The 15,191-nt window shown below is 49.3% G+C and overlaps 1 protein-coding gene across 1 annotated transcript in view; it reads right to left on the bottom strand.

Moving 5' to 3' along the window:
* Positions 1-15,191, bottom strand: part of CHRNA1 (cholinergic receptor nicotinic alpha 1 subunit) — a 116,824-nt gene that overhangs the window by 41,018 nt on the left and 60,615 nt on the right. The window lies entirely within an intron of this gene.

Below are 15,191 nucleotides of genomic sequence, written 5' to 3'. Positions count from 1 at the left end.
GTTAGTGAGGGGAGAATGGGTGAGAGTAAAGTTGGCTACCCTACAAAGGAAAGGAGACAGCAAGTACAGCAAGCCCATGCAGGTCAAGGAAGTGTATGATAGAGCGGCCCTGCTCAGCGATGGGAATGTGTGGTCGCAGGACCGCATGGCCCGGTGCAACAAGATATTGAGATGGGAACAGTGGGAACCGGAAGGTGAAGGCACGGAAGACGTGGATGAAGGGAATAAGGTGAGCGGAAGTGAAGAAAGGGAAGAAGCAGATGTAGGAGAGGAGCAAGTAGGAGAGCAAGGGGGTGAGACCCCAGTGGCAGAGATGGACAGGCCCAGAGGTAATATGAACAGTGGAGGAGCGATGACTGAAGGAACAGAACGTGAGGTAACACAGAGCCAAGTGGCGCGAGGGTACGGTGGTAAGGTGACCAGGAGCGGAAGACAAGTTGTAAGGCCTTCCAGGTTCCAAGACTTTGAACTGGACTGCGAACTGTAAGTGACTGATCTTTGGGTTGGTAAAAGGGGGAGATATGTAGCGGTCTAGTTGTTACCGCGTCACGCTGACGTGACGCGGGCAGGCACGTTGGCGCCGGATGCGCGCGGAGAGCGAGCGCGGAGCGAGGAGAGAGAGAGCGCGCCGCAGCGAGGGACAGAGAGTGTTGGCCGGCGCTCCTCGGAGTAACTGCTCATTCGCATGCAAATAAACATAGCGGAAAGATCACACGTGTCTCGAGTGTTCATTGAGACGACGTTACAATGACTTTTACATGATTTTCTATACAGTTTATTTACATTTTTGCCTGTCGCCGTATTTTGTGTAACAGTTGGCTGGTGTAGCACTGTCGTTATGTTCGTGTTCAATAACATGAACCTTCCTCCCACGTGACGTGCACCATTTTTTGGCCTGTGTGCTACAGTACATTAAGTCTCGTGAGCTGCTGTTCCGACCTTTCAAGCCCAGAATGCATTTTTAATGGCACCCTCGTGATTTATTCCCGCTCTCCCCTCTGCTCTGCTGTGCACATCTTCGTGTTCATCGTTCTGAGGCAGCCCATTCGTCATCGTATACACCATTTCTGTTTTCTATTGCATTTAAAAAAACAAACGTGTAAATACTTAACCACGAGATTTCTAAGAACATAAATTGAGCTTTTTGGCATTTGCAGGCTGGAGCCGTTTCTGAACTTGGATAATACTAATTTTCAGTAAATTATTTTTACGCCATCAAGAAAAATATTGTCTCAGTGTTCACAGAAACGACATTAATGTGTGCACGATTTTGGTCTCGCGAGAAGAGACTCGGAATGTTTGCTTTATTTACTCGGTGAGCAGCTCAACCTGAAATGCTGTACCAACCTTTCCTAAAAGGGTACCTAAGAATTTAGAGGTGGGTGGTAAAAGGAAATCAGCATTTGGTAGAGAGAGTGATGAAAGAGACATTGCAGCACTGGCATCAATTAATATAAATTCGTTTTTCTAGACTCGTGCCTTTGGTGTAGGGTGCAACGAGGAAGCGGGATGGATGACAGTGCAGATGAATCGCTAAGGACTGATTTTCATTGGAATTTGCTTTTATATAACGCTTCATACCCATGACGGGGTGGCACGGTCCTTTCAGTAGATAGCTCCTTACCTTTTGGACCACATGTGAGACTTCAGTGGTATGATCATGGACATCGATTTTTCCAAATAAAATTACTTCCAATCTGTCAGATTTGTTCGATCCAGTTCCCAACACTTTATTTGAGGTAAAGAATACAATATATATTTCTTTTGATACAATAAGAATCTCTAACTAAGCCAACATGTGTTCTGCGACTTATTTATTTTTCACCTTACTTCCTCAGGGCCTTTCGTTACAGTTTTCATTGCAACAGTTTTAATTACAGTTTTTAAAAAAAAACTGAAATACACTAGAAATGTGGAAAAAGACACTGGGAGTTATCTTGTCTCACTATGAAGACCGAAAGTAAAGTCTATCTTGGTGAAAAGAGACCTAAAGCCAGACTAAACGGTTAAAACTGCTGCAACAAAAACTGATTAAAGCCTTGAAGAATTGACGTGAAAAAATATAAGTTGCGAAACAGTGTAAGGCAAGTTAGAGATACTCATTGTATTTAAACAAATAGATATTGTGTTCTTCCCCTCAAATAAAGTGTAGTGTGGTGTTGCCGGACGAAAGACTTCATACATTTGATTATTAAATGAACATCTGCTAAAGCGCAACATTATTATCAAAAGGTTATACTTCTGCAAAAGCAGCTAGTCTCGTGTTTACTAAATGCGACTCGGGTGCACATGTTATCATTAGTTATGCTTCCACACCACCGCTACACTACCGGTGTCCATGACTCGTCTCTTACTTGAAGACTAACAATGCTCTGCTCGCTACACATCTGCTGCTTGGCCACGCCTAACCTCCCACCTATTGTGCACCTTTGTGCTGCCTTACCTACATATTTTCTCAGATACGTGTTCATGCAACGCGGTTCTGTGACCTTTCACTTCTACTGTGCCTTCCCTTCACAGCAGTGAAGTAAAGGAAATGTAAATTGATAATAACTTGTGTTATTATCATTTATGTTTCCTTCCGCTGCAGCTTTGCGTTTGGGGCGGGACTGCCCTGATGACAGCGGAGCATGGGAGGAGTGGTTTGCCCATTCTTAAGTGCACATGACTGTTTGGCTGGCCCCATTCATGCGCACTTTGCATCTTCTCCATGCAGGCTGCATAACAGCCTACATGGAGAACATGACCAGGCCCCCATTCCCTGGCTGAGCTTCGATCCACGGTGCTCAGACCAATCACAATGCAGTGTGATTGGCTATTGGGAGCTGGGTGCTTCCTGCTGCTTCCTTCATCCTGTTGAGTGACCGGAGTCAGAAAGAAGAGGACAGAGGAGAGAGCCCCTCTTCCCCCATCCCCGCCCACCATCCGGGTCCGGTAGCAGCCGCTACTGTCTATTCTACTAAAGCTCTTATCTACTTCCAGCCCCCCCCCCCCCCCCCCCCCCCCGGGTACAGACTTCATCTGTGCTCTTTTTTTATTCTTCTAAAAAAGACACCATGACTTCTATTGGCAATATAGTACAGACTTTAAAAAGCAAGGGCACGTGCAGAAGGAATTCTATTGTAAAAAAGAGCCCCTTTTGTTCCCTCCAACTCTTAGTTTATGAAATTTGATTCTATGCTCTAGTTGGATCTGGGAGACCATGGGTTATTGACCCCTTTCCTAGGGAGCCGGCAACCACATACTGCCTTCTGGATCCAATCCCAACCTTGCTGGAGTTTGCACTGTGCACTGTGAACTCAGAGTTCATGGAGGGCTTGTATCTGTCAATGCTCACTCTACATCCCAGCACCAACGCCTCCAAGGATGTGAACTGTATTGCCAACACGCCCATGCTTCCTCTGGCATTCCCCCAGTACAATTAAGAACGTCATTCTTCATTCAGTGCCAGGGTAATATCTCTGCTTATTATAAAGCAACATATGACCACTAAGCATGCTGACCCAGTTGCGCACCACTGGACAGCAGCTGAGGACATGGTCTGTTATCTGCTATTTGCTGCAGGATCTGCTTGCACCTCCTCCAATTCTTTTTCTCTTGGTTTCACTTTTGTGCTGTAAATCGATCCCTATCATACTACCTGAACTCTTTCAAGTTACAAGGTTTGACATATGGAGTTTTTCTACACACCATAGACTGTGGTTAGGACCACCATCACTAGGTACTGACCCACTCTCATGGGTCTGTACTTTTTCTGCAAGAGAATGTGATATCAGGATCTGTGCCCACCTCACAGTGGTGACAGGCATGTCACATGAAGATTATAGTTTTCAGGTTTGATGTTTATGGTGGCATAGATTTGCTGCGTAAACCCGGGAGAATTTATCTAATTTACAGCTTTAGCACCCGTAAGCCAAACTCAGGTATGCAAGTTTGGTTTACACCAGCAGATCCTGATTCACAGATTGAAGATCTGAGAATATTTACAGACGCAGAAAGAAATTTACACTGTGGAGTTTGGAGATGGCCGGATATATTGCAGTTGCAAATTTGAAAGTTTCCTGGCAAGGGTGAGGGGTGGCTAGGCCTATGGAAATGTGGAGTGCACCCACACAGGCAGAAATGCGTGGGTATTCACAAACATTCTAAATAATTCCCCACCCTAATTGCACATGCAAAGGTGCTGTAAAGAGTTTCACATTTATACCGATTATAAGATGATATATACAAGAGAAAATTTAGCAGAAACAATGACCTGTATTTTAATAGGGGTAATATATGAGGCACAGAGTAAGCTTGTATAGTCAGTACATCAACCATGATAATGAACTAAAAGGACATAGGATGCTGACATACTGTTTTATCTTTCTAAAGGCTGTGCCTTGGTTTACGTGTATTTGCTTAAGATACATCTAATTGAGATTTAAAAAATTGCATCTTTCTAAAAGCAGTGCTTTGGTTTAGATGTATTTTCTTAAGGATACAAAATAAAACAAGTTGAATAACGAGGTGATATCAAGTGTTGAGGTATTTGCCAAGTAAGCACGTTTTCAGGAAATGTTTAAGTAAGTTACAGAAGTTGAGCAGTCTGATTGATACTGGTAGTATGTGCTCCATCTTAGGTGAATACATTGACAAAGACCAGGCAGTGGATGAACTTTTGTTACAGTGTTTGTTCTGAAGGCAAAGGTTAGCGTTTCTCGGAAGCCACCTGAGAAGGTCAGTTTCTGCAAGAGGTGCTTGGGGTTATTCAGGTGTAGTGCCATGTAGATTAAATAGACAATTCAGAGTGTTCACAGAAGGTGTATTCACCCACATCATCAGCTTGTGGGGTTCCAGGGAATTGGTTGTCAATTCTAAACAAACTTCATTTGTATGATTTCGCCTGTTTCTCTTGTTATGAGATGCAGCAAAAAATTATATTCCATGCTGCAAATCAAAAAATAAGCCACCACTTGTTTGAATATTAAGTTTTATCTGCAACTCTAACAGATCTCTAGAGCTAAGACTATTTCTGGCCTAAAGGGCATTTTCATGCAGGAATGTGTGCTTGTAACTCTTTTGCTTGGTCAATAATTTTGCCTGGGAATCAACCATAGAGAGTAAGTGTCAGGCAGCTCCTGTCTTGACAATGAATCAAGTAGAGTCTCCTTTATAGTTTTTCGAGGCAGGTTGCTGTATGCCAGGCTGGAGGAGGCCATTACCCCTGCCACCCTGAGGACTACTGCCTGCCATGGATGTATGATGCGACATCGCAAACGTTTACATCGCATCCCTTTACATCGGTGTCTTCACATCGCATGCACATGTACAACGCAATCTATCACCACGCAAACCATTACTTAGCTTACGCATTCAAACACATGCAAAACACATTTACAACGCACACAAACACCCCGCATGGTTTAACATCGCGTTTTTTTCCCAAATACCAACCTACATAACACACACTCGCCTAAAGCCTAAAGAAGTACCCTAAACTTCCCTAAACCCTAATCCCTAACCCCTAATATACTACGCTAAACACACTGCCCTAAACCCTAAACACTACACTGTCAGCACAATCCCCAGCCACTGCCCTAAACACTAATCTCCAGCCACTGCCCTAAACCCTAAACACTACACTGTCAGTACAATCCCCAGCCACTGCCCTAAACCCTAAACACTAATCTCCAGCCACTGCCCTAAACCCTAAACACTACACTGTCATCACAATCCCCAGCCACTGCCCTAAACCCTAAACACTACAATGTCCGCACAATCTCCAGACACTGCCCTAAACCCTAAACACTAATCTCCAGCCACTGCCCTAAACCCTAAACACCACACTGTCACCACAATCCCCAGCCACTGCCCTAAACCCTAAACACTACAATGTCCGCACAATCTCCAGACACTGCCCTAAACCCTAAACACTAATCTCCAGCTACTGCCCTAAACCCTAAACACTACAATGTCCGCACAATCTCCAGACACTGCCCTAAACCCTAATGTCCAGACACTGCCCTAAACCCTGATCTCCACATACTGCCCTAAACACTAAACTTTAAGCCCCCTTACCTCTTTCTCCTCGCGTCGTCCCGGTGCTCCTCCGCCTCTTCCCCGGTGCTTGTCCATGCCGCCCGCCTCGCGTCCATTACACCACATACGATCTAAAAGCGTATGCGTGGTAAATGCGCATGCGATGTAATGGTGCGCGGCGTAATGGTCTGCGTCCTAACGTCGCTTGCGTTGTTACGCTTGCGGTGTAAACGCATGCGACCTAATGCATGCGTTGTAATGGATGTAACCCCCTGCCATATTTAGAAATCTCCTCTGACCTGAATGAGATCTCTGGTTCTTTAGAGGAGCCACCATGGCAACTTCTACCTAAGCACTAAAAGTTTGGTGAGTGGCCGCTATGTTCCACGCAGCAGCTCAGCAAACGTTTTTGTTTTCCAAAAGCAAACTCCCAAAGCAAGAGTTTTTTTTTTCTAAAACAAAGTACTAACGACACCTGACACCGTGGGAGTTTTTTCTCAGGGGGGGGGTAGGAGTGATTTTTCTTTATTGTTCTTTGAGACCACTAGGCTTTGCCAGCCATAAGTCAGTCAGACCCTTGGAATAAGGTTTCCGATGGCAGAGCCAGTGGGGTAACCCCGGGTAGAAACATGATGATCTGCCCAACTCTAGAGCTAGCGATCGTCAGTTTGGCAGATAAAGTACTCCTCCACATATAAGGCAGAATACCCTGTCCATGAAACTCTAAATCAGGTCCTTATTTTTTACTTCTCACCTAGGCAGCGATTGCACTGTCTCTTCAAGACATGCTGTATTCAGGATGCGGCGGTACAAAAGGGGGTGGTGATGGACGGAGCATCAGAACCAATCAAACACTCACACCCAGTCAACAGATCTGGGTTTGATCCATCACCGTTCTTTAGCCCACTCTGCCACCCCAGTTCAGACATGGCCATATGCAAATCAGTCTGACCCTGTGCCTCGTGGGAACAGTCCAGCCCGAACTGCCAAGCCATGCCGTCCCTGGACCGGAAACAAGCTTCCTAGGACCGGTTTCTGGCATTTCAGCCGTCTTCAGCCAGGCTTGCTTGAATCCAGTGGCAAAGTGAGCAAGGGACTCACGTCTGAGCATACCCTGCCAACTTATGGCGAACAAAGCGGTACAAAAGGGGGTGGTGATGGACGGAGCATCAGAACCAATCAAACACTCACACCCAGTCAACAGATCTGGGTTTGATCCATCACCGTTCTTTAGCCCACTCTGCCACGGCCATGTCTGAACTGGGGTGGCAGAGTGGGCTAAAGAACGGTGATGGATTAAACCCAGATCAGTTGACTGGGGGTGAGTGCTTGCAATGTTCAACACTCCGTCCATCATTTCCTTTGGTTTTTGCTGTATTCAGGATGTGGACATTAAGCTCCGCCTATGTTCTGCCCAAGTTTTTTACCGGCTCCTTTCAGTGTATTTTGGAAATCTTTTTATTTCATTATTTTTTTATGAGTAGTCCCTCCTTGTCCGGCTTTAGTACCTCCCTCTCTTCAGTTGTTACCTCCCATAAAGACAACCCTTCTTACATGTGTTGTTACTCAATTGATTTCATTTACAGTTGGTGAGCACTATTTTGTTAATGCTGTTGCAGACACAACTCCATGGCTGGTGCGTACATGGTATCTGTATGTTTCTTTTACGCAATGCGGCGTGCTGCATGCTTAATCTCTAATTATGGCGTCCCTGTGACTGTCAGTTATTTCGGACGGCTCACAGAGCTACATTTTAAAAATGCTACATGTTTATTTTAGAAGCGCGGCATGCCACACTTAGTCGTCATCAATGTGTAAGCAGCGCGGCATGCAGTGTGCTTAATATTTACTATTAGCCGCAGTGCGACTTACTTTTATTTTGCGTGGCTCGCACAAATACATTTTGTAAAAAATATATTCTGTACACATGGCGCTTTTTATCTAAATTAACGGCGGTCACACGCCTTTGTTTTCAGTTGCGCAGCGCACCCAAATCTTTTATTTACATTTCAGAAGCAGCGCAGCATGCCATATGCTTCAGCATTAATAATGGTGGGCACACATGACATTCTTTACATACGGTGCTTTTTATTGACATCAATGGCGGCCACGCCTTTGTTTTCAATTGCGTGGCTCACCCAAATCTTTTAATTAATAATGGCTACCACTCGCCTTACTTTTATTTTGCACGGCTCGCCCAACTACATTGTTGGCAAGTGTTTATCAGTTGCAGGGCACGCTGCACATTACCTTTATCAATGGTGGACTTAAATGCACTAAGCAAGTAAAGGCTGCAGTACCACAGGTTATTACCAGGTGTCCCTTAAAGAGTGGCCTTAAAATTCGTTGTATGACATTGCAACGCATGCTTTCACTCCGCTTGCCGTTATCCCGCATTTTTACACTGCAAAAACTTTTACAGTGCAGGGCTTTACAACACAATCTGTTACAACGCATTCCCCATTCCAACGCAACTACTTTTCTGACTCCACGGGGACGTTACTTTAGGGAATGCGTTGTAACAGTTCACGGTGTAAAGCCCAGCGTTGTAAAAGTTTACGCAGTGTAAAAAATGCGGGGTAATGGCATAAGGAGTATTGCATGCGCTGTAATGGTTGTTTCCCTTAAAATTCACATATTGGTGGGGGGCTTGGCCTGGCAGCCAAGATGGCGGACGTGTGCTAGGTGAGCTCCATCCAGCCTAAACATTTATCCTGAATATATCCTATCCTCTGATCCTTTCTCTGTACTCGGATCGTGTCCCTAGTGGGGCGCGAGTGGGGGCTGCGATCTGTGCCTGTTTTAGCCCCGCATCTCAGCGTGGCGAGCTGCGGAGGCGGCGGCCTGGGGTGCAGCCCCGGAGTAGCGGAGCGGTGGCTGGCACACGGAGAGCGACGTATCTGGGGCTCCGGATCGTCTGCTGAGCTGGTCGCTGTGTACATGCGGAAGCGGTTTGTCAGGTGAGGGTGTCGAGCGGCTGCGGCCTCTTGGAATCAGCCGCGGGGGTCTCGAGCGAGGCTGCCCCCCTCACCCCGCTCTGCCGCAGGAGTTGTGAAAGAGCTGTCGGCGGTTGCATCGAATGGGGATGCCGAACTGAGCCGTCGGTGGTCATATCTGGCTGCGGGAGTGGCGCTGAGAGGAAGGGGTGCCGCGGACAGTGCCTGGCGACCGCCTTGCTGCCCTGGGGGACGCCCTCTACCTCGATCTGCATTAGTGACGCTGCGCACTCACTCCGGCGGCCATATCGGGTTGCGCGAGTTGGAGGCGGCTCGTGGGACCGCTGGAGTTCTTGGCGGTCCTGGGTCAAAGCCATGTTTCCCAGAGGTGGGAGGGGATACTACAGGAGGCCCTGGGGAGAGTGTTGGTGACCAGACCTTGAGCCCAGACCAGACCTTGAGCCCAGTTGGAAGCGGCCATAACTGTTGCTGAGATGGTGGGGGGGCCTGCATGCGGTAGGGCGGCCCCTCTACAGTGGGCGGTCGCCCTTGACTCCAGTCTACTGGATTTTGATTGTCCCCTGGGGTCCCCTCAGCTCGCCGCTTCCCCTTCGTGGTCTGCCGGTGTTCCCGTGCTCGGTGGCCAGGTCAGGTCACGCGGGACCCGGATCTACGGCCCCAGGGCCTCCCTCTGCCTTGCTTATGCTTGCACTTGGGGTGTCGTGTCGGCCTGCTAAGTCCACTGGAGTGTGAAGCTCCTTCCTATACGCAGACGTGCGTGTGCTCCTTGATTGCAGCGGCCTGGAGGTCTGGTGCCGGGTGGCCTGGGAATAAGAAGGCTCGGTGGACGCCATGACGAGCGACAAGACGAGTGGGGGCTCGGGCAAACAGAGCACCCTCGACAAATATACAGGCCCTGGGGCCACCGCTGCAGCATCTAAAGGGGCACAGGGGGCTGTGCTGGACATACCGGACAATGCTGAACTCATGGCCGCTATCACACAGTCTAGAGATGTCCTTGATGCTAAATTCGGGGCGGTCGGCTCTGATGCCATGCTCCTCCGACAGGACCTGCGGAACGTGGTGGCGCGCATCACGAAGACTGAAACGTGGATCTCTGGAGTGGAGAACGAGGTTGCCACTCTGCAGAAGCGGGTGGCCACCCTCGAGACAACCCAGCGGGGCCTTGCAACACGTGTGGAGGATGCAGAGGGACGGGCCAGGCGTAACAACCTCCGCTTTGTGGGTTTCCCGAAGGGGTGCGAGGGGGGGAGATATGGAGCAGTTCTTTACTCAGTGGCTGGAGAGGTCGCCGGTCTTCGCAAAGCTCCTAAACTATCATGACCGAGACATCATTCTAAAGCAAGCCAGGGCCAAGGAACCTCTGCTATTTGATAACGCATATTGATCTTTTCGGACTACACAAAACTGGTCCAGCAACGGATACAGTCCTTTTTGGTGGCCAAGGCTCGACTTTGCGATCTTAATCTTCCATACACTCTGCTGTATCCGGCCTGGTTGCGGGTGGTGTATCGATCCCGAACTCATTTCTTTGACTCGCCAGAGGAAGTGTTTCAGTGGACAGATGAGACAGTACGATTGCTTCCCCATACACCGCCTCGGCGGGAATCCTACTCCTCGTCCAGTGTGGTGGCTCGTAAGCAGCCTCAGTCGAAGCCTAAAGATCGCAGACGTTCCAGATCCAGACTTCGATCCCGCTCCTGCAGTGCATCCTCCTAGGTGGGTTCGACCGCCCGGCAGTCTACATCGGCCTCCTAATTGGAGGGGGAGATAGCAGTCCTGTGTAACTTTGACATTGTTGCTTTGATCGGAGGAGCCCAAGTGAGGGCTCAGTTGGACCTTCCCATGGAGAGGGTGCCTACTGATGTTGGGCTGTAAATTAAGGATCCATGGGTCGAGGTGTGCTGGGACTCCCCGTTGGGGTCCACTGGCAGTACCCGCCGCAACAGATGCTTCATCGTTATTGAAGTATAGGGTGGGGGGGTTGTTGGGTTGTTTATGTTTCTGTCAACAAGTCACACTTTGCTACAGTATTGTTAGGCCTTTATGCACACACCACATACTTCCTTTTGCACTAGCGTATCTCATCAGGGTTTCTCATGGCTGACCCACCTAACGGCGCCTGGGTATCTCCTGGGACTCTCAAAATAGTGAGCTGGAATGTCAGGGGGGTATTAGATAAAATCAAGCGAGGCTGGCTCCAGCAGGCTAAGAGGGCCCAAGCCGACATACTCATGCTACAAGAAACACATCTTATGGGCTCGAAGGCGCTCTGCCTCCAGTGTTATGGTTACACTCAGGTGTTCCATTTGGGGTTTGTGCGGGGTCCCGGGGTGTGGCGATTTTGATTCACCGCCGAGTTTTATACACACATGTTAAGAAGTGGGCAGACACCCAGTGGCAATATCTGCTCCTGCAGAGCACGATCTGGGAGGAACCAGTGGTATTGGGCTGCGTCTATGCACCTCCTCTGCTCTCATGGGGCCTTGTGGAGTGGCTTTTGTCATTATGGGCGGATATGCTGGATGGCCTGCCCGTAATTGGGGGCGACTGGAATGATGTGCTGGATGTGTCCTGTGATTGTTGGAGGCCCGGGGAGAGTGTGGCTGCCCGCCAAGTTACGAAACGTTCCTCGTTAGTGTCTGGGCTCGATTGGGTGTACCCTTGGTGCCGGATGCGCGGAAAGACTCAGGGTTACACATATCTCTCCGCGGTCCACAATTCCTACTCTCGCCTCGACTATTTGTTCGTCCCTCGGTCGGTGGCTGGTAGGGTGTTGGCGGCGGATATCCTTCCACAGGGGCTCTCCTATTATTCGCTGATTACTCTTATGGTACAGATGGGCTGGGCAAAACAGCTATTCCGCTGGCCCCTCTTGACGTGAAACCTTCAGATGGCAGACTACAGGGAGTGTCTGGAGAGCGCGCTCGATCAATACTTGACGCTTAATGTGGGATTGGTTTCTGGGGCCGAACCTCTGTGGAAGGCACTAAAGCCCACCATACAGGGCATAGATATCTCTTTTTGCGCGGCAGCCCGCAGGACTCGGAGGGAGGTTCTGCTGCAAGCAGAGGCTAATATTGCAGATCTTGACCATCTCAGTAGAGGTGTCGGGGTCACCAAGCAAGGCGACAGTTGTTGCTGGCGCAACAGAACTATGCTGCTCTTCTTTTGGATGAGGCCTACCTTGCTTGGTTGGCAACGCGCAGTAGAGTCTACCAATGGGGTGATAAATCTAGCAAGATGCTTCATCGGTTGTCAGGGGATGTTCCATTCCCAGCCCCTCCACGATATAGTAGGCCCGGATGGAAGGCCCCTCACAGACTCCCTGGACAATGCTGAAAGCTTCTCTACATATTTTGCGAAGCTGTATGCCCCCAGAGAATGTCTCCACGAAGACGTGATAGGCCGGTTTTTGGGCGACCTCCTGCATCGGGCCCTGTCCGATGAGGCGATTGTGGAGCTTGATCTCCCGCTCACGGAGGAGGAATTGGGTGCAGCCCTGGGAGACCTTAACTCGAGTAAGGCTCCGGGGCCACACGAGTTTCCCTGTGAATTTTTAAAGAAATACTTACTGCAGCTAGGACCCCATTACCTTATAGTGGTGGTGGAGTCCCGTGAGCGGGGGTGTCTTCCTCTGGATTGCCAACATGCGGAGGTTGTGGTGTTCCATAAACCAGGCAGACCCCTGGACCAGAACGCTTCACATCGCCCCATTTCGCTCCTGAATGTAGAAGCTAAAATATTGGCCGAGGCACTGGCCAACCGCTTGCGGTCCCACATTACTACCTTGGTACACCCAGATCAAGCTGGGTTTATGCCCCAGAGAGCGACCCAACATAATATTCGCCGGGTACAGGTAGCTGTTGCGGCCATTCGGGGGCTGGGTGAACAGGTGGCACTTTTGCTGGCAGATATGGACAGGGCATTTGATTCCCTTAGTTGGATATATTTATTTGCGCTGTTACGCAGGTTGAATCTTGGACCGCGCTTTTTGTCCTACCTGTCCCTACTCTACACTGATCTCACCGCGTCGGTACATGTTGCTGGCTCTACCTCCTCCACCTTTTCTCTTAGACGGGGTACCCGGCAAAGCTGCCTGCTGTCTCCATACTTGTTTGCACTGGCGGTTGAACCGTTGGCCACCTGGGGGCGCATGGACGTGCAGGTGACCGGCTTCGAATGGGTACACGGATTGTCGGATCTTATTGCATTATATGCCGATGATGTTCTATTCTTTCTCACTGACGTAAATCGAACGGGGCCGCAGCTGCTTCGCATTATGCAGATTTTTGGGGAATCATCGGGTCTCTACTTGAACCCCAGCAAGTCTACCTTGTGGCTTCTTGGTGACACGCCGGCTCTGGGCGCCTGGGCCTCGTCGGTTCGGGTTGTTACCGGTGGGATGAAGTATCTCGGGGTATTTTTATCGGACTCACCCACTGTGGCTTGGGAAAGGAATTTGGTTCCGGTTTGGGACCGCATCTGGGAGGATCTTAAGACATGGTCTCATATGCCGTTGTCTATATATGGTCGATCGGCCATCTTCAAGATGGTCTCTCTCCCCCGTTTACTGTATCAATTGCAGAATCACCCCTACCCGATTCCTCCTAGATGGTTCAGGCAGATGAATGCAGCTTTGGGTCAATGTCTATGGGCAGGGGGAGCAGTGAGAGTCGCCCTACGGACATGCTTCCTTTCCACGTACTCTGGAGGACTGGCGACCTCTGATATACTATCATATTACATGGCCTCACATTTACTGGTCCTAAATGAGGGGCAGTATGGGGGTAGAGACGACCCTGCCTATGCTGTAGAGAGGCGTTTTATGGGGGATCTCTCCTTACACACGATCCTGTACTCAGCACTGGTGCATAGATCCCTGCCGTCAGCGGCCCAGGTAGTTTTCCAAATTTGGTGACAGGCCTTACGGAGAATGGGGTGGTGGAACACGCTGACACGGGAAACCCCCTTATGGAATAATGGCCGTCTGCCACAACTAGCTACTCTGTCAGGGTTTCGTGGTTGGGACAACATAGGTATTTCTACCCTGGGGGACGTCATGCGGGGGCCGATCCTGATGTCCTTTCAAGACCTACAAAAAGATTTTCAAATGCATAAAACCCAATTTTACAAATATCTCCAGTTTCGACACGCCATCTCCCCTAGTATGGAGGGCTCGGAGTCACTTGCGGAGTTCAGCCCGATAGAAGCGAAGGTATTTATGGGAGACCTTCAGGATCATAAAATATCCAAGATCTATCAGTCCCTAGTGACTCACAGCTCCCCCACACTGCAGAAGCTTAGAGGGGCCTGGGAGGGTGACGTTGGCCCACTCGATGAGGAGGACCGGACAGAGGCCCTGGCCTCCCCGCGGGGGGGGCAGCCATAGCGATACGTCTGCGCCTTGTCCAGTTTAAATATCTTCATCGGGTCTACTTCACGCAGGCCCGGTTATGGAGGGCGGGACTGGTTGCTAGCCCTGTATGTCTTAGATGCGAGCGGGAGGATGGAACCCTGATGCACACGATATGGCACTGTCTCTCCTTGTCACACTTCTGGAGAGGAGTTGTGACCTGCCTCTCTGAAGTGTTGGGCTGGGACCTGCCCCATTCGCCGAAATTAGTACTTTTGCATGTTATGGATGGGATCGGGGGTAATATTTATAAACATCATCTTATGTTGCTAGGGTTTACTCTGGCGAAGAGGGACATTGCTAGAGCATGAAAGGCACTGGTGCCACCCTCAGTGTCGGCTTGGAAGAGGGGACTGGACTTCTGTATGGGCTTGGAACTTCCTATTTTCACCCCAAGAGGGTGCCCGCAGAAGCATTATAAAGTTTGGAAGCGGTGGGCAGACTATCAGGGCTTGCTGTGGAGCCGGTCGATGCAGCAGGGCCCCTCCATCCAGTTTAATATTACCCTGCTGGTTCAAGCTGTAGTTTCTTGCATTTATGTCTATGGTAGCGAGCGGTTGTGGTGCAAAATGCACAGCCAGGCTGTTTCTGAGAGGCAGTTAGTGCGACCGGGGCGAGGGGGTTGTTGGGTGGGGGTTGTTGGGTGGGGGTTTGCATATGGTTTATTTCATCTGTATTGCTTTCTATTTCTCCGTGATCTTATTATTGAAAAGTCAAAGTCATGAAGCTTTATACGTATTGTGCAGATGTCTCTGGGTTACAGAGCCCTGCTTTATATGTGTCATTTGATGAATAAA

Source organism: Triturus cristatus, chromosome 3_1 (genome assembly GCF_964204655.1).
Source record: "Triturus cristatus chromosome 3_1, aTriCri1.1, whole genome shotgun sequence".
Lineage (NCBI taxonomy): Eukaryota > Metazoa > Chordata > Amphibia > Caudata > Salamandridae > Triturus > Triturus cristatus.
The sequence above is the reverse complement of the archived record's forward strand: the minus strand, read 5'-3'. Positions and strand labels throughout refer to the sequence as shown.